Here is a 20840-nt window from a genome sequence, read left to right on the forward strand (position 1 = left end):
ATAAATATTTACCGTAAAATACATAGGACAGAACTTGTAATCTTGAGGATATGCTATTGAAAGGGCGTTATGCCTTTTCTCAACGAACTCGATGTATGTGTCGATAGCCTAATCAATACAATAATACGATTTTGTCATAGATTCATGTAACAATTAATTACATGGCAATCAATGCATATAGAGAATAAATTAGTAATGCTTACCTAGCTGTCAACCTAAGCATCTTTCATCCATATCGTATCGAACCATTTCCCTACTATCATGTCCTTGTTTGCTTCATACCACTTCTCTACCTCTTTCACCTCCTGTGTAGATAGTATCCTGAAAGGATCCATCTGTAGAGGAAATGGTATCGGAGAAGTAGCAAAAGTTGTTAATTGCTCGAGTTCAGGAACCATCCCAGGGGTTGTATCGAATGCAGACAGGGACAAGTATGACGGCTTTGGTATCCTTTTGGTTTTCCTTTCATAAACGGGATGAGAATTGGATGCATGTCCAAGTTCTTTATCTTCAATATCATTTTCTTTCACTCTCTTCCTCAACTCCTCACCCTCCTCCTCCATCAAAAAATATCCCCTCTATTTAGGACTACCTTCCGTCTCCTTATTAAACTCTTCCCTCTCATTCGCTAACTTTTTCTTGTCCTTGAAGAACCATTCCTTGTCCTCCCGAGGGGTTGTATCGAATGCAGACAGGGACAAGTATGGAAAATTCTTGTAATATGACGGCTTCGGTATCCTTTTGGCTCTCCTATCATAAACGGGGTGAGAAGTGGATTCATTCCATACATTACCTTTGACATTACTATACGATTGCACATCCAGATCCACATGTCCAGGTTCTTTATCTTCGATATCATTTACTTCCACTCTCTTCTTCAACTCCTCACCCTCATCCTCCATCACAAAATGTCTCCTCTGTGTACGACTACCTTCCTTTTCCTTATTAAACTCCTCCCTATCATTCGCTAACTTCTCTTTTTCCTTGAAGAACCATTCCTTGTCCACAAATAACAAATCCTTCTCCCTCTTCAGTAACGTTTCCCTGTCATCAAACATTGCTTCTTTCCTTCTCGTCTCTACCCTCTCTTTTCTCAATTCATCCCTCTCATTTTTTAATTCCTCTCTCTCCTTCTTCAACTCTTCCCTTCTCAATCTGAAATTCCTCCATAAGAACAACATTCGGTATACCCCCCCCCCCTCCCGGCCCCTCTCCCTCCACGCCTTTCTTATCACTATCATCTGACTCGTCATCCTCCTCGTGATCAATTTCATTACCCTCCTCATCATCTTCCTGGGTCTCAGTAAGCTACAAAATATATAGATGGATATGTAAGAGTAAGGATAACTTTACAATGGCAAACATGAAATTATAGTTCATTTTCCATAACATCTCACCTGGAAACTGTCACGCACTGAGCGAACGACATCCGTTTCCCATTCTCGTAGCGTTGGTTCTAATTTCATTACTACTGATGTCTGCAAAAGAACAAAGAGTAATGTTAAATAAAAAAGCATATACGTCAAGTTAAGCAAAGTAAATGTTGTAGATATATATATATAAACTTACAGTTTTACTCTCGAAAATAACATATATTCTGTTGTACCTCCAACCCTTCCAGCCTCGATATTGAATGAAGCGTGGAATTTGATGAGGAACATACGAAACAACACAGTCTTGTAGGGCCGATAATATCTCTACTGCCCATACCTGTCAGAATGAAATTGCACCAGGTTAAAAATCCACAATTGACTATAGAGGGAAAACATATACAAAGTAAAAGGTGTTCTTACTTGTAGAGGAAGGACGCAACCACATACAGTGTACCGAGGGGAACTTGATGCGGCAACAGCAGATTCGATTCCTTGCGACATTGTATCGTATCACAAACTACCCCAGGGATACCTATAAAAATCATTTAGCGAGTCCACCAGTTAAATAAAATCCATGTTGCACATGGTTTTCGGTTCGGTTCCCCTAAGAAAGTGCTCCACAACTAGAAGTAGGGCAACCTTCACGACGTCCTCATGCTTATCGCTATTAACTAATCTCTCAAACACCTCCATTAGTTGCTTCTTTAATACTGGATATTCTTTGAAGTATTTGTCTCTTAATGTATTCGTAGTGCAATGATTCTTCGGTACAGTTAGATCTCCAATCTTAAGACCGGTAATGGGGCCGAAGTCCATCTCGGTAAAGTGCAATCACCTCCCCTTGATCTCAAATACTAGATCACCTTTGTATCTTACAAAAAGACGGTGAAATAGAGCCCCTAAAAATCTAAAGGATGTAACATACAATAGAAACGAGAAAGGAGATTACCTAAACAAATTTAGGCGATTATCATGCTTCTCACTCCACCCTTCACCTTGTCAAACCACCATGTCAGTGTACACCTAGATGTTGGGTTGGGGATTGCGGCAGAATATTCGTCGCCTGCAGAGATGAATTAAAAAACATATCAAACATAAAATTCACAAGATAAACATAGTGGATGAAATCAGACTACGTTGAAAAGAATGTAGCATTTCATTAATTTGAACAAGCTTCATATGAAATGAAGACAGAACTTGAATGGGAAATACCGAAAATTGTGCGAGACAGACTATCAACATAAGTAAGACAAACTATAATTTGATCGGGACAAACATGAAATTGAGCGGGGTAACATATTATACTGTAATATGCCGGGATGTATTCAAGCAAACCTCTCTAGAGAAATAACTGCAATTCTTAGTGACACTGGCCAATAGTTACTATGAGTTCATTCATTGATGGTACTATTTTAGAAGCATAAGGTCTTCACATAAAAGAGAATAATTTTAGAACGGATTCAATAAAAGCTACAAGCAACAAATCCGATTACGCTTGCTATGCCCCACAATGATGTTTTATTTGTAATACATCATGTTCATCGGACTATCTAATACCCCTCCATTTTCATCGGATTATGTATACACCAAAACCCCATATGTGGGACGGCACCTAAACATTGAACGAAGCGGGACGAACATGAAATTGAACGGGGCAAACATGAAATTTAGTGGGGAAACATTAAATTCAGTGGGGAAAACATGCAATTGATCGGGGCAAACTTGATTTACAGCAGGGGAAACATGAAAATCAGCAGGACAACTAATGAAATTCAACAGGGGAAACATGAAATTCAGCAGGAAAAACTACAAATTGAGTGGGGGAAACTTGAAATTCAGCGGGGAAAACAGAAAATTCTGCAGGAAAAACTGAAAAATGAGCGGGACAAACATAAAATTCAGCGGAGCAAACTATGAATTCAGCTGGACAAACTAAAAAATCAGCGGGGCAACCTGGAAAATCAGCAGGGCAATCATGAAATTGAGCGGGGGAAACATGAAATTAGCGGGGCAAACTAGAAAATTAGCGGGGCAAACATGAAATTGAGCGGGAGAAACATGAAATCAGCGGGGCAAACTTGAAAATCAGCGGGGCAAACATCAAATTGAGCGGGGCAGACTAAAAAATCAGTGGGGCAAACTAGAAAATCAGCGGGGCAAACATCAAATTGAGCAGGGCAAACATGAAATCACGGGGCAACCTAGAAAATCATCATGCCCACTGTTTCCGTGGTATGATCCACTTGATATTTTGATATGCTTCAATTTGTGGCTCAACCCCTTAAATTAGATGGAAAAACGGATGGACGACGTGGATATACTATAGGAAACGGATTGGCTACTCTCCCTGCCACTAGCCAATGGCTGGTGTTCAGTGCTCTGTGGACCCCATCATGATGTATGTGTTTCATCCATGTCGTCCATCTATTTCTCATCAAACTAGCAAGGCCCCAAATCTGGATGAGCATGAACTGTGTAGTAAACGAGTTATATTATGCTGAATGTTGATTGTCAAATTCCATAGAACATACCTACTCAACTATTTTCAAGTCATTAGTTCTTGCAATTTTATAACTACACAAAGTACCTAGCCAAATCATTATTAGAAGTGTTAAAGCCAAGTCATGCCCATAATTACCTAGCCAAACATGAAATTGTAAACTCAGCATTTCAATCCGATTACACTTGCTATGCCCCACAATGATGTTTTATTTGTAATACATCATGTTCATCGGATTATCTAATACCCCTCCATTTTCATCGAATTATGTATACACCAAAACCCTATATACGGGAGGGCACCTAGACATTGAACGGAGTGGGACAAACATGAAATTGAACGAGGCAAACATGAAATTCAACGGGGGAAACATTAAATTCAGTAGGGAAAACATGCACTTGATCGGGGCAAGCTTGATTTACAGCGGGGGAAACATGAAAATCAGCAGGGCAACTAATGAAATTCAATAGGGGAAACATGAAATTCAGCAGGAAAAACTACAAATTGAGTGGGGGAAACTAGAAATTCAGCGGGGGAAATAGAAAATTCTGCGGGAAAATTTAAAAAATGAGCGGGGCAAACTATGAATTCAGCGGGGCAAACTAAAAAGTAGTGGGGCAACCTGGAACATCAGTGGGGCAAACATGAAATTGAGCAGGGGAAACATGAAATCAGCGGGGCAAACTTGAAAATCAGCAGGGCAAACATCAAATTGAGCAGGGCAAACTAGAAAATCAGCGGGGTAAACTAGAAAATCAGCGGGGCAAATATGAAATTGAGTGGGGAAACATGAAATCAGCGGGGCAAACTTGAAAATCAGCGGGGCAAACATCAAATTGAGCGGGGAAAACTAGAAAATCAGTAGGGTAAACATCAAATTGAGCGGGGCAAACATGAAATCAGCGGGGCAACCTAGAAAATCATTATGCCCACTGTTTCCATGGTATTGTCCACTTGATATTTTGATATGCTTCAATTTGGGGCTCAACCCCTTAAATTAGATGGAAAAACGGATGGACGACATGGATATACTACAGGAAACGGATTGGCTACTGTCCCTGCCACCAGCCAATGGCTGGTGTTCGATGCTCTGTGGGCCCCATCATGATGTATGTGTTTCATCCATGCCGTCCATCTATTTTTTTTAGATCATTTTATCATATTATACAAAAATTGAGGTATATCCTGATCTCAAATGGACCACATTACAGGAAACAATGTTTAATGAACATCAACCATTAAAAACTTTTTAGGGGCCATAAAAGTATTGGGTCAAGATGATCTTTGTTTTTTAGCCTTCATCTAGGTCTTTATCACCTAATAAACAGATTGGATTTCAGACAAACAATATAGTGGGCCTCAGGAGGAATTAAATGATGGATATCTAATCACCATTGTTTTCCTCTAGTGTGGTACATCTAAGATTTATATCCCTCTTATTTTTAATCTTGTAATATGTTTTCTTTATGTAGGCATGGTTTATTTTCCCTTGTAAGAAATAGATTCTTTCACATGCATATTACTCCTTTTAGTTAGGGATTTATTTTAGTGCTCAACTAGTAGTCCTTGGAATATTCATTTGAGCGGGCCAAACTGGAAATTGAGCGGGCCACCAGCCAAATTTCCATGTAATTTGGGGCTCAACCCCTTATATTAGATGGAAATTGAGCGGACAAAATGGATGAACGGAATGGATGAAACACATACATCATGGTGGGGCCCACAGAGCACCGACCACCAGCCATGTACACCATGGTGGGGCCCACAAAGCACCGACCACCAGCCACGTACATCATGGTGGGGCCCACAGAGCACCGAAGGAGTAGCCAATCCGTTTCCTATACTTATTCATTCAATGTGGGCCCAACTGAGTTTAAAATATACTTGTGTTGCGTGCTTTTTTCGTTGGACCGACCATTTTCAGAAGAAGATGAAATGTTGCTAAGGGGGCCCATAAAAGGGTTTTTTTCTTTCTAACGGGGTGAGGAAAGGGGGTGAAAGCAACGACAGTGAAGCAGCAATGGAAAGGGAGAGGAAAAGCAAACAGTTGAAAGGGAGAGGAAAAGCAGCAGCAGTGAAAAGGAGGGGTATTTTCGTCCTGAAATTCATAATCCGCATGTGCAGGTCTAAGTTGCAAAAGAAAGTTTGTCTTCTTTCATAAAAACAGCTGGATAAAAGGTGGGGCCCACAGTCCTAAATTTCTCTAAACTGGACGCGGATTTCGTACTACCGGGTGTACAGGAGTCGATCAAGTCTAACTGGGCTCAACTCGTCCGGCCAGTCACCAGCCAAATCCAGCCCGAACCCGGCCCGACCTAGTTATCGAGCCAACATGTCCAACCCAAACTTGACCCGGTCAACAATCGAGCGAGTTCGGGCCAGTTTCGGACCTTACAACTAGTTCATGGAAAGTATATTTAGTGTTAAATTTGCCACAATTTAATACAGTCGCAAAAAACTAAAAGCTAACCGAATTTGGGAAATATCATGATATTATCACAACAACGTAGTTTGATCATTTTTTAGAGAAAATATCGAGAGATTTCAAAATCTCAGAGATAATTGTAACAATGGTTCCCCCAAACTTGCCTTAGGGGGTCTAATTTAGGTTTCGTTGGGTAAAGGTACGAGAAGTGCATCTGAGGTATGAATCTTGACCCAAATCCAATCAGGGTTGAGACTCTCTTGAGAACCATTAGCTCTTAGGATATATTTCCACATAACTCTCCCACTCTGCACAAGCCTACAATAGCAGAATTCCATCGAACACCAATAGGCATGTTTTCAACTTCACCATTTTTCACGTATATACTTAACATAGCATTGCAATCCTCCATGGACATTGGCAGAAGGTCTCTAGCCTCTCCCATATCCCCAATTTTCACATATCTAACAACCAATTGCATTTCATGCTGCAAGTTCCTTCAAGAGCATTTCATCAAACAGCCATTGTGCATTCTACCTAACATATGCCCAAATGGGTGTAGTAACAGACAACGCACAACATGTTTCACAGCATTTTATCAAACACCTGCCGGGCGAGCATTTGTATACCCAATACCCTGTTAAAACTCAAGCAAACCTGTCATGGCAAAAGCATCATTCTCAACACGGATCTTCAACAGTTGCCCATGAATCCATAGGTTAATTAATATACCCAATGGGTACCCTAATTTTAAATGGGTAAGAGGTGGTGTACTGAGACGGGTAGGGTTTTGAATACACACACACACACACACACACACACACACACACACCACTTGACCGAGTAGGGCCGAACCGGGACCTATCCGAACTCAGCCCAAACTCAATTTCAGGCCGAAAAAAATGGCCCATCCCGACCTAAACTCAATTCCGAGTCGAGCCGAGTCGAGCTTTTCCAGGCTGAGTCGAGCGAGTTAACCGGGCTAGCCCGGTTCGTGTACAACCTTACCGCCGTTCTTTCAAATAAATTTATGATACATGGACAAAACTATTTGTAAATATAAAGCTAAAGTAGACCAAACCAAATAATAAGTTTGGGTTACATTAACTGCGCAAAGCATTGGGCCTCTTTGATTTTCCATGATACATGTAAATCAGGATGAATAAGTTATTATAACTATTGATGCAAAAATCTGGTACGCCCTCCTTGGATTCTTTACCTACACAGGAAGAAGACAATGGAGACCCTGGCTAGAGCCGGGGACGCTCCAATGCTAAAGTCAGGGCTAGGATCATATTGAAGGGTTTGAGAGAGAATTTTTGCGTACCTTTCACCCTTGAAGTCTCTTATATTTATAGGAGGGGGAGGATCCTATCGTGCCAGGATTCTTTCCTGATATTTTGGAGATTCAATGCCAATCCAATTTAGGACTCTAGCCGATCCTGAGATCCTCGGGATCGGGGATCTTCTTCCTGGATTTTCGGGAAGGTGTTTCACTTTACACCGTTTCTCCTTTTCTCGGTAGATTTTACCGATTGAATCAGACCTGGCCAACTCTATTGATAAGTGAGTCTCGGCTGGCTATAGAAGGTTGAGCTACTTGCCTTCTGTCGGATGAGACGAGACCAATCCATAATCAACGCGCCTTCCTAATCCGATAGCCGACTCTGTAACCGACCCAAGGATAGGTCGGTTTTATGGCTGGTCATGTGGCTTCCGAGCATTGGGCCTTAGTCGTCCTATTTGGATGCTGCTGCTTCGTTTGTCGAGCCAACTTCATGTACCTTAAATATTCCTTGCCTTATGGCTCAGGACTTTGTAAGCCTCAGTCTGGATTGGTTCCCTGAAATCCTAGCTAAGTCTCTCCTTTAGGCTTTGGGCATGTGTGCCTTGGTCAGGCTTGTTGCCTCGGGCGCCCGGGCCGTGTCAGTAGAGTTGGTCCATTCCATAGCCGAGTCTCTACACTTGTATTATTTTCCCCAACAATAACTTTTTCACCTTGTTTGAAAATAAGAGAGTAATTTCACCTCGAAAATCGAAACAAAAGTGTTGACTTAAATATTTGGACCCCACCATAATGCATAAGATATATCCACACCATCCATTTATTTTATTAGAACGTTTTGGAGGATGAAGCAAAAAATGAGGCACATCCAATACTCAAATGGCCTACACAAAAGGAAATGATGGCCTTAATTCGTTGCCATTGAAAGCTATTTTCTTCACTAGGCCCACATTAAGGTTTTTTCATCATCTAACCCGTTTATAAAGTCACACATACATGGATAAGGGGAAAAAAACAAATATCATCTTGATACAAAACTTTTAAGGGCCCCAAGAAGTTTTTAATGGTAGGTGTTCGATTCCTGTTGTTTTCTGTGGTGTGGTACACTTGAGCTTTGGATCTGCCTCTTCTTTTTTTTTTGTTCATGCCATAAATACGGCTGGCATAACAAATGAGTGGTGTGGATAAGTAACATACATCACAATGGGCCCCACATTGGAATTGTAAATTTCTCAATTTAAGTGTTAAAAAAGTTAGTTGTCACATCCTTATTGGGAAAGATGTGGTAATTACCTAGGTAAATAATTATTACCCATTTACATGGTAATTACAATTGAGCTGAAAAATCAAGCAGGCCCTAAATGCAACAATTATCTTTAATGTGTTCCACTTGAGCATTGTATCTGCCTAGTTTTGGACACATATGCTGCCACTTGCTAGTGGTCGGTTCTAGGTGGACCTACCATGATGTGTGTTTTATCCAGGTTGTCCATCCATTTTCAAAGATAAAATTTAAAGCTATATCTCAAAATTAAGGTAGATTTAAATCCCAGTTGGACCATACCATGGAAAAATAGTGGTGATTGAATGTCCACCATTAAAAACCTCATAGGCTCACTGTAATGGTTACTTGACATCTAACATGTTGATTGAAAAATAGTGGTGATTGAATGTCCACCATTAAAAACCTCATAGGGCCCACTGTAATGGTTATTTGACATCTAACCTGTTGATTAGATCATGATGAAAGGGGAAAAAAAAAAAGAAGATATCAGCTTGATCAATAACTTTTGTAGCCTCCAAAAAAAAAATAATTGTCGCCTTTCAATCAACATTGTGCAGTTGGCTTGAGATTTACATCAACTTTAATTTTTTGGCTCATACCATAAAATCACATGGAAGAATGGGTGGATGACATGGATGAAATACATACATCATGGTGGGGAGCACCGAACACTAGCCATTAGTGAGTGGGAGGGTCAGAATCCAATTCGTTTCCATTATTTTTGTGCACATACATACCTTAAAATGGTGTAAGAGAAGGAATGGACCTCATTGTTGTGCAAAATGGTGTGAGAGAAGGGATGGATGGTGTAAATAAACATACATATCATGGGGGGGGGGGGGGGGGGGGGGATGATATGTTTTATCTACTTCGTTTATCCATTCATGCAGGGGGGATGCTGCGTCCTCGTGAAACTACCATGATATGTTTTATCTACGTCGTTTATCCATTCATGCAGGGGGGGATGCTGCGTCCTCGTGAAACTACCATGATATGTTTTATCTACCTCGTTTATCCATTCATGCAGCTCAATTACGGTGTGACCACAAAATTAATTAGTATTATACAAATCTCAGGTGGACCGCTTTTTAAAAGCCAAGGAAATAATGGTGATTTGAAGGTCACTATAAATGCTTCTTATGGGCAATTAAAAGTATTGGACCAGCTTACACCTGATTATCATAAGCAGATATGCCAGCACCATTATATGAAAATGATGGGTTTGCTTCTTCTTCTTTTTTTGGGTCAGCTTGTTAGTACACACACTCGATGTCCTGGCTAGGGATCGATGCCAAGACCTCAAGTGTTGAAACGAGATATCTCCGATCGATCTGCCAGTTGAGCTATGTATCTGGGCGTACGCGGTTCGCTTACTACTCCCCTACCTCCAGTAGTAAACAGGTAGCAACTTTGAGTGGCCACCGTAATGTATGGATCTTATCCACACCGTCTATTCATTTTTTTCATATCATTTTAAGGCATAAATCCAAAAATGAGGCAGGTTAAAGGTTAAGTGGACTACACAATGGGGATTAAACTCTTACCTTAAAAACTTCTTGAGGGCCACTGAAGTTTTGGATGGAGCTGATATTTGTGTTTTCCCTTCATCCAGGTCTACGTAACTTTATGAATAGGTTAGATGGCAAATAAACACTATGGTGGGCCCTAAAAAAGTTTCAATGGTGGGAATCACTATAAACGCTGCTTCCTATGGTGTGGTCCACTTTAATCTTGGGTCTACTTCATTTTTGGGCTTATCTCCTAAAATGGTAGGAAAAAAATGGATGGATGGAGTGGACTCAAAGCTGCTGCCCATTCCCAGCTGGAGACGTGCAAGGGTAGGATGCAATCTTTCCGTTCCTAGTTGGAGACGTGTGAGGGTAGGATGCAATCCACATCGATTTGAAAACCATTAGAACGATTGGGACGCGGATTACATAGCTCAAGTGGTAGACTGAGTGAAAGATACCTCGTTTCAACACTAAGGTCTTGGTTTCAATCCTAATGGGGGTGGCTAACAGTGCGTGAACTGACAGTAGGGTGATTAGGACACAGATTTACTCGGTGTAGCAGCTTTGACTAGCCACCGTGATGTATGGATCTTATCTACACTGTCCATTCAATTTTATTTATTTATTTATTTTTTGCATCATTTTAGGTTGTAAACCCGAAAGAAAGGCAGATCCAAGGTTCAAGTGGACTAAATAACGGGGATTAAACTCCTAAGGTTGGAAACTTCTTGGGCCAGAAAAGTTTTGGATGGAGATGATATTTGTATTTTCTCTTCATACAGTATGCAACTTTATGAATTATGAATAGGTGGGATGGCAAATAAATTGACGGTGGGTCTTAACAACATTGAGAATCATTATCATTGATGCTTCCTGTGGTGAGGTCCACTTAAGACTTGGAACTACCTCAATTTTTGGTATTATTACCTAAAATGATACGAAAATCTAGATGGACGGTGTGTATCAGATCCATACATCCGGTGGCCACTCAAAACTGCTACCCGTTCCAGTTGGAGACAAGTGGGGGTAGGACGTAATCCGCCTCCTAGTTATTAAAGCCCCGACATGTGGCAGCATCATTATACCAAATGTTGGAAGAAATATTGATATCATCCGTGGAAGGAAGATTGTGAAAAATCTAGGTCACACTCGACATGGCCACGCCATGATTAGATAAATCAAAGTGAGCCGGTGGCATACAAACACATAGTGTATATCAAGGTTTATAGTTTTAATGGCTTGAAAAAGCATGCGACATAGCATGACTAATTGCTATTGATTCTCTTCATTACATACTGTAGAATGTAATTAGTCATGAGGTTGATTGCTTGCTTGATTACAAAAAGTTAATGAAGAGTGATTTTGATAATAGAATGTAATTGACTATGTTTGCTAATTAGTCAAATGATTGAAGTGAAATCATTAAAAGCAATTCTTAAGATTATATGCTAGCAAGCCTTTCGTGTTCCTATAAATAAAGCTAAGAGCGAAGAGCTTCACGCCCACGCTAACCTAACATAACTCTACTCTACAGTCGAATATTATTTATCATTCATTCATCATGGACACCTTTAGTTTAGTTTTGGTTTAACTCCTTCATTGCTAGCCAATGAAATGCTTTTGAAAGCATTGATAGATTACCTTACTTATCCCTTCACCTTACATCCACGAACATATTGTTGGATCGTTGGGAAGATTAATTGAATTCGAACGGAAGACTGTGGGGCTTTCTTGCTATGTATTAGGTGATTTTGTCAACATCTCGCCATAAAGCCCCATCTCTCGACTGAAGCGACGAATAGACAATTGAACTCTCAACCATCTCGCTACATGCCCAGTCTCTCCACCAAGTCCTCGAATAAAATTGTCAATCCCACCGACTTTTTCGCCACATGCTTGGTTCTCACTAGGTCCTTGAACATATTATTAAAGATCCTCCCTCATCAGCCATCTCACCACGAAGTTTGATTTCCTATCATGTGATGAACATTCAACTATCTCACACCAGACAACCATCTTGCCACAAAGCTCAATTTCTTGTCGAGTGACAAATAGATAATCGTCCCAAACCACCACCATCTCACCACGAAGCTTAGTTCGTTATCAAGTGATAGACAGATTGTCATACCTATTGAAGTCGATTGTAAACATTCATTGTAAATATTAATAAAAATGCTTTAAACTTATGTCCTACTATACTTTTTATTTTTGTTGTTATCAGTAAACTAAATATGATATTACACACTTTATTGAAAGTTCTTTTCTTTGAAAGTAAAAAAGAACTCATAAAAAGAATGAACCCTGCTCTTTGTAAATTACTTGATATCTCACAATCGGTGACTGGATTAACAGTCAATCCATATGAACATTGGTCTCTTGGTCTATTTCAGCGCTTAAGGTCATGGGCGTTCAATTTGATTCAAGCTTCATTCAACCCCGACCCTGATTCGAGCCACATTTGACCCCAGTTCGTACGACTGAATTTGAGCCAAACAAAAATAATCTAATATTTGTGTTTTCCTTTCATCTAGGTCTGTGACCTAATCAAGAGGTTGGATCACATATGAACATCACAATGGGTCTTGGGAAGTTTTTAATAGTGGGCATTCAATTACCATTGTTTCTTATGGTGTGGCCCACTTGAGATTTGGATATGGCTTATGGCGAGGCCATAAAGCTTTTCCAGCACCATGTTAGTACTCACCACAAAACAACCCACTGAGATTTTCGGGCTATTTCAGAAAAACTCAATTGAAACAAAAGTAAATACAGGGTACTTATCTTCAAATGTCGATTCGAATATGTAACTGAAGCTTGATTGTAGCGATCTTCTTTCTTGGAAAATTGATGTAGCAGTATACGTTCAACCCGAAAAAAAAAAGTGATATAAAGTATTTTCAATAAAACAAAATCCTAATACTTCAAATTCAATTCTCTGAATCTCAAGTAAAGTATGAATAACTCTCTTAAATATGATTTAAAAACTAACTTGAGAAAGAGAATAGAAATGCTAAACAATTATTAGAGTTACCGCACAACTAGCTTGAAGAGGGCCTGAATTTCTTTCTGAATTTGATAAGGTTATTCACCAATTTTCATTCTTGAAATGAATGAGAGAAGACCTTTACTTATAACCAAAGGATTTGGAAATTTGGTTAGCCCAATTTTTGGTTCGACTGGCCGAATTTCAAAGATTGCGACCCAACAGCTATCGAATTCCGTAGGATAAGAAAATTCAAATTTTCGGCTGGCCCGAGCCAAAATTCGGCTGGCTGAATATAGGGTTCGGCTGGCCTAATTTGTCTGAAATTTGAAAAGCTACATTGCTAGAAACTTGACCGAACACAACTCGGGCTGGCCGATTGTCAAGTTCGACTGGCCAAACTCAGAGTCGGGTTGGACGAACTTGCTACGAAAAATTTGATCATTGCTGTAAATTTGCTCGAATTATGTTGGGTTAGCCGATTATAGTTAGGTTGGCCGAACTTGAAGTTGGGCTAGCTGAACTTCAGTGTATTTTACATTGTATACATTATATTTATGACACCCTCTTTCCCGTACCTTCTTAACTCACCAACCCCATCTACCCCGAACCCCATTTCGAGGTTCGCACCTTTGTCATAATTCACCGGGTTAATGAGTTCCCATTTTCCTTTAGCCTTCATAATTTAAAAACACCTAACCTAGGGTCATTCTAAGGTTTATACGACCTGATGGTTGATATATACAGAGTGCTTCAGTCTTGAACCATGCAATGTCTTTAAGGCTTGAAATGTTGAGTCGATCTTAAGATGTTGAGTATGTCTTTAAGAGATCTTAATAAGTTGCCGAAGAATACTGGAGTGTGCTTGTGATCCATCCGGAACTACGAAATTTGACTACACTGAGTGTGCTTTAAATATAAGCACTTACAAATCTGCCTTGTCCAGATATTTTGTCACCTCATTTTAAGACATAAGTCCCAAAATGAGATAGATCCAAAACTAAAGTGGGCCATACAATAGGAATCAGTAGGAGAGAAATGCTTACATTTGACACTTTTCTAGGTCTACCGTGGTGTTTATATGTCATCTGAACCGTTTATAAGGTCATTCCCACTTGTATAAGTTGAAAGCACAAACATATTAGCCTGAACCAAAACTTCTATGGCCCCAGGAATGTTTCACCTGTGGGCATTCAATCCACATTGTTTCCTATTGTGTGTCCCACTCGAGTCAGATAGACGAGGTTTCTCACAAACATCACAGTGGGCCCTGTTTACACCCATTTTCGGCGCCCCTACATGGACCAATGGGAAGATGCCACGCAAAAACACTATGTGCATGGCACAGTCAGAATCGTACTCACACCCGAAGGAGATATGCATCTGATTTTCCTTCAGCGTTACGCATTCTGTAATTATTACGACCGTATAAAGTCCTATTAAGCCCTTGTAGGGGGACGAACTGTCGTATGCCATGTGGCCACAATAAACATTCCCATTAAATGAGGGGCTACCTGACACAGCTATAAAAAACCCGATAGATGAGCATATCGCATCTTACCACTAGATATGATCTCATCCGCGAAGCCGCCCACTACATACCTTCCAAAATGAAAAAACTTTCTAGAGACGTTTGGAGAACTATTAATAATCCAGAGGATTCCAAATATCCCCATATCAGGCCAATATATGTACAAACCCAACCTAGGATTGAGCCATGATTGAGAAAAACATAAACACCATCCGAGTTAGGTCCACAACCGTGACCCATCGGGATCAAAAGAATGGGAGAACTAGATCTAACCTAGTCCGATAACAGATTATTATCGAGTGTCAAATCCCACTCCCGTCGAGGATTGGGTGATTTGCATCAGATCACCATAGAAAACAACTGTGATTAAGTGGAAGATGCTCTCTTGATCGAATCAAGAGTCCTATAGGCTTCCACATGAAGGATCTTGAAGCCCAACAATAGGCTTCCACCAGCTACTAACATTTTGAAGATCATCCTAATTGAGAGCCTCCATATCTGTTAAGGAGCAGACTGCGTGCCCGGAAAGCCCACATGAAGGATCTTGAAGCCCAACAATAGGCTTCCACCACCTTGAGAAAGCTATAAAATGAGCATACGAAGAAGAGCTCGAGGCCCCACGCCAAACACATCTATCTACATATCTACTTTACTTTCATGCCTATTTTACCTTTCCTAGCTTAGTTTGCTACTACCAAGCAGCCCCCACAACAGTACATTTAGGAGTACTAGATTAAACATCTACAACCTTAAGTTATCAGATTCTTATGTCCATTTAAGTTTCGATTTAGTTGTTCATACCATGATCATATCCCGCTGACCATTCGCCTCGATCGCCTATTCCGATAGGCACGTCAGGTATTTATCTTTCTTTCCTTTTCGCTTTAATATTAAGAGTGTGAAGCATGATAATTGTAATAGGGCCAGTACATTAATAAAGATCGATTGTACTTATGCTAGTCTTTACTTTATAATGTGTGAATCTTTTACTTTTTATTGAGAAATAACATGTTAAAGCACTTATGAGATGAAAAATCCTTAAACCGATCATTTCTGTAATCGTTAGTATTAGGCAAAAATAACTCATTCATAAGGGTTAACCCCTTCCCTTGCCCAAATTGCCTAAGTACGACGCGCACTTCTAAATTAGTCGGTAATTAAGAGGACTTTGGGTTCCGATTCAGTCTCCAATCTGTTCATCTCAATGCAAGGGTACTGACTAATTTAGTCAAGACCTTTGAATCAAGTAGACTTTGGCGTGCACTCCCTTGTAATTATACATGCACACGTACTTCTGATCCAATCCCTCGGTCGCACGAGTAGCCTTGCTTGGCTGAATTAGGGGGCAACACGTCCTTTCTGGCATGCCCGGTGGGAATCAATGGTGTGAGAACTTCTCAAACAAGACGTGATGCCACCAAAATCTAAAAAGACAAGCTTTGTAGCCAATGTTGCAGAGGAACACCAAGACCTGACTTAACATTATGAATATGTGGTTGATGTTGATGCAAGAACATCTTCCCAGCACACCCATGTGACTTTGATGCATTCCTTTAATAAATGATGAAGTGTATGTAACAAATTGCTAAGGATGCTGAGTCACGAGTAGAAAGAAGCGAAAGAAATATTAAGAGCCATCTCCAAAGACTCAAAGTGCTTAAAAGACTTTCTCTCATTCTCCATCATAGTGGAGATGAGGTAAAACCACAAATTGAATTCTCAAGAAGAGCCAGCCAAAGCAAGTCACGAGGACGACTTATACTACCCTCCTTTACGGTAAAAGAAGAGCAAAACAACCACGGCCTTAACCAGCTAAAGAGCCTTGAACAACATAATTGCAACGTTTCTTATAGTCACACCCTAATCGGATTAAGTAACTATGTCAGTCAAACAACCGAGGTGACATTATTGCATGGCCTAGTGACCGACCCATCTCATGGGTAACCTCAGTATGGATTGGCCTGCTACAATGATGCTTAAAGGGTCGTGTAGCTTCGATGATTAACCCAAGATACGCAGACCTTTTATCAAGTGTAAAGCAGGGCGCAAGGGTTTGTAGGACAACTTTCGGTCATGCTACAATTGCATAATGGCTCATATAGGACCGAATTCTCAAGGGGCAACCCTCAGTTGCGACCCCTGTCTACAACAAACCATAACATACTCCTATGCTCGGGAGAAACCCTTGATTGAAGTTTTAATGTATATAGGACCTCATAGCACAGGTGCCCATAAGGTAACCCTATGTACCGCCTATGCCCCATAATGGTCATCAAAGGCTCAAGGTGCTCGACGAATATTCACCTGTGGCACTAGCACCTATACTCATACCCTGCACGACACATGACTTTGATCCCAAATAATCGCAAAGGTATCAAGCCTTGCAGCAGTAGCAATATCAAGTATCTTAATGATCGATCAGTCAAGAAGATGTGATTGGACTTGTCCAAGAATATGATGCCAACCCAAACGGTCAGTAGTTATCATAACCAACCTATATAAAATCTTATCTTGATTGGGTCAATTTATATTATTAATTTCCTAGATGTTTAAATTCCCAGAGTTCACCCTATTTTCAGGGGATAATGGAACCTCTACCATCAAACATGTGGGTCAGTTCACCATGCAATGTGGAGAAGCATCCCAAAAAGGATTTTCTAAAACTCTGTTTGTTCGGAAATTCACTAACGAGAACCGCGTTCACGGGGTATATCAACCTTCCGGTGACTTTAGTTCAGACTTGGCTCGAGATGAAGGAAAAGTTTCACGTGTAGTTTAATCGAGTTAAGCCAAAAATCTCCATGGTCGACCTCTCCCATCTGAGACAAGTGATAGAGCAGTCGGTTGTACAATTTATTGCCCACTTTAAGGGTGCTAGGAACCGCTACCCAATCGTCTTACCTATAGTCAATTTTGCTAGGTTGGCCCTATAAGGTACGCACTTTAAGCTTTGAAAGAAGTTCGAAGGGGCCCGCTTCGGAGATCTATTTGAATTATCGACCAGGGCCGCTAGATACGAGCGAATTCTTTCGGAAAGAGCAACAACGGATGAGTTCATCTAAGGGAACCTATTACAGGGACCCTAACTACAGCCTGGTTGTGGTGGACGTAATACCTGCACAACCGAATGAGGAATACGAATACTGTATTGAGACGGTTGCAGCTGAGATAGTCGATACACAGCCATGCAAGTGCCCCGCCTTGAGAATGGCAGAATATAGGGCATTGACCGCAGTAAGCCCGAGAAAGGGGACCCTTGAAGCCAACAGGTTTTATACATTTGATATTTCCCGAGGCGTAGAAATATTCGATACTCTTTTGAAGTGCAAGTTTATCAAGCTCCCTGCTAACCAAAGAACTGCCTTGGCCGAGGAACTAAAGAAAGGAGAATATTGTAAATGGCATGGCACTAGGACTCATTTAACTAAGAACTGTATTGTCTTTCGAAACCTAGTGCAGGAAAATATTAACAAAGGCCTCCTCAAGTTCCTTGAATAGGAGGTAATGGTCGTCGACCGTGATCCTTTCCCAATAACAGCCCCGGTCAACGTTGTCACAACCAATCTTGAATCGACTGCTTCACCAACCAAAGGAGCTCGGAATCAAAAGCCTTTGTCCTCAACCTAACAATAAGGGACACAACGAGAGTAGTATGCCCAATGCATTTTCTACACTAAAAGAGGATGGCAAAAGGAAATCATTGCGAAACCAATGACCAACCTAATACATCGCAACAAGACTCTATCCAGTCCATCGCACATTTATCTCTAGTACGAAGATAGCAATGAACAATGTATGAATGTGGAAAGCTAAGCGATCGATCTGAACCATCATCCAAGCACAAGAATGGCATGCACGGGTCATGGTGCAGCACAAACAACCTTGGCCTCAAGATCCGTGGCGACCTACGTGCCACCCCAAGGAGAGGCATCGAAACACACCATGAGCGAGCAGTCAAACCTATAATGATATGTCCGATGGAAGAGTTTACCAATTGAGAGAGCATGAAATATATAAGGGGTCACCATCAAGCCTTAGTATCTGTAATGATATACTCCAACGTTTGAATGTTAAATCACAAAAAATATTGAAGTTAGATATATGTACATGTTGGAATTTAACATATAAAATGTTAGATGCGGCAACTGAGTTGAAAATTATAATTTCAGAATTTGCAATCCGTGACAAATCATATGCCTGCTTACATAATGAAGATGATTGGAGAAGAGCTGAAGATGTTCGTAATTTTCTTCGAGTTTACTATGACTACACGAAATTATTTTTTAGAAATAAATATCTAATGGCAAATATGTTTCTTCCAAAGATTTGAAAAATTAATGATGCTCTTCAAAAAAGTGTCACATTATGTCTAGATTATATTCAAAATATGGCACTAAGCATGTAAGTGAAATTTAAAAAGTACTAAAGTGAACGTCACCTATTAATGGCTTTAACCGTTGTTCTCGATCCTCATTACAAAATGGGGTTGGTTAGTTACATTTATAAGTAGATTTATTTGTTTGACAAGGCAGCATTTGAAACATGTAGTGTTCATATGATGGTTGAAGAATTGTACTCTTCTTATGTTGTTAATTCTACCACAAGACAGGACACACGACTTATGCATGAGCGTGGTTGTAGTTCATCTATAAGTGGTGACAATTTCCCCGATAAGTACTTCTTAGCATTAGAACAATATTAAGCAAATTAGCAAACAAATGAATCAAAAATTAGATGTATATCTCAAGGAGCCAATCATGAAGGTCTCAAGCCAAGATTTTGACATCTTAGATTGGTGGAAGACTAGAGCTCGTGAAGAAAAATACCCAATACTATCGTTGATAGTTAGAGATATTTTATCAATTCTGATTACAACAGTACATCAGAGTTTGTATTTAGCACCGATAATAGGGTGATAAACAAGTATAGTAGTTATCTTGTACCTAAAATAATTCAAGTGTTTGTTTGTACATAACATTGGTTGCGTCCAATTTGGGATAGTAGTTCATTTAATGAAAAGAATGGTGAAGAGGACGAGACCAAGAGTTTAGACGAGACTACACCTTTATATGTTTAAAGCTTAAACATGGTTTTTAATCTTTACAGATCTTAATCTTGTTATTTGTTAATTGTTACAATTCATATTTTTTTTAATAAGACGTTAATTTTTGAGTGAATTGACATTGACATATAAATTTTAAACATATTATAATTTATTTCTTGTAAATTATGTTGGCTTCATAGCTTCGCCTAAAAATGTAATTCTCTATTTACATAAGCCCCTGTGTAAAAATGTCGTTTAACGACCCATCTACCGACATTTGGGATTACAATGCCCAAGTCTACTCCCCGACATCTATAAGAATAAAGATTAAATTTTGTTTATTATGGAGACAAATTCGTGAACAAAACAAATTAGCTAATAATACACTTATTTGGTCAAGGAGGAGATGCAAAACCATGTATCAATGGCTCGCAGGAAATACGAATTCTACTTCAAGCTCTCTTGGACTCAAATACGAAAAAGCCCACCTCCTTCACACCAAATTTAACTATTCAAAAAAAATATAATAACAAGCTTATTATAATAGATAAAAATTCAAAAATAGAGAGAGTGCAATGAATTAATAGAAAAGAAAAAGAAATAAAAATATAATAATAAGCCTATTATAATAGACGAAGATTCAGAAATAGAGAGAGTGCAACGAATTAGTAGGAAAGAACAAGAAGAAAATGCCAGATTAAAAGCTCTGGAAAAGGAAGATTTAAAACTTGCCTTGAAGATAAATAAGGAAGAGTTGGAGGCATCTAGATATCGATGTCGTCCAAGACAATATGACACCGAGGTAGGGCCAAGCATGAAAAGTAAGAAGAGGCATAAAATATCAACGTTTCTTTAAGCCTCCTCATTCTATAAGATGTTGGGAACTCCTTATAAATCGGCTCA

Source organism: Magnolia sinica, chromosome 5 (genome assembly GCF_029962835.1).
Source record: "Magnolia sinica isolate HGM2019 chromosome 5, MsV1, whole genome shotgun sequence".
Classification (NCBI taxonomy): domain Eukaryota; kingdom Viridiplantae; phylum Streptophyta; class Magnoliopsida; order Magnoliales; family Magnoliaceae; genus Magnolia; species Magnolia sinica.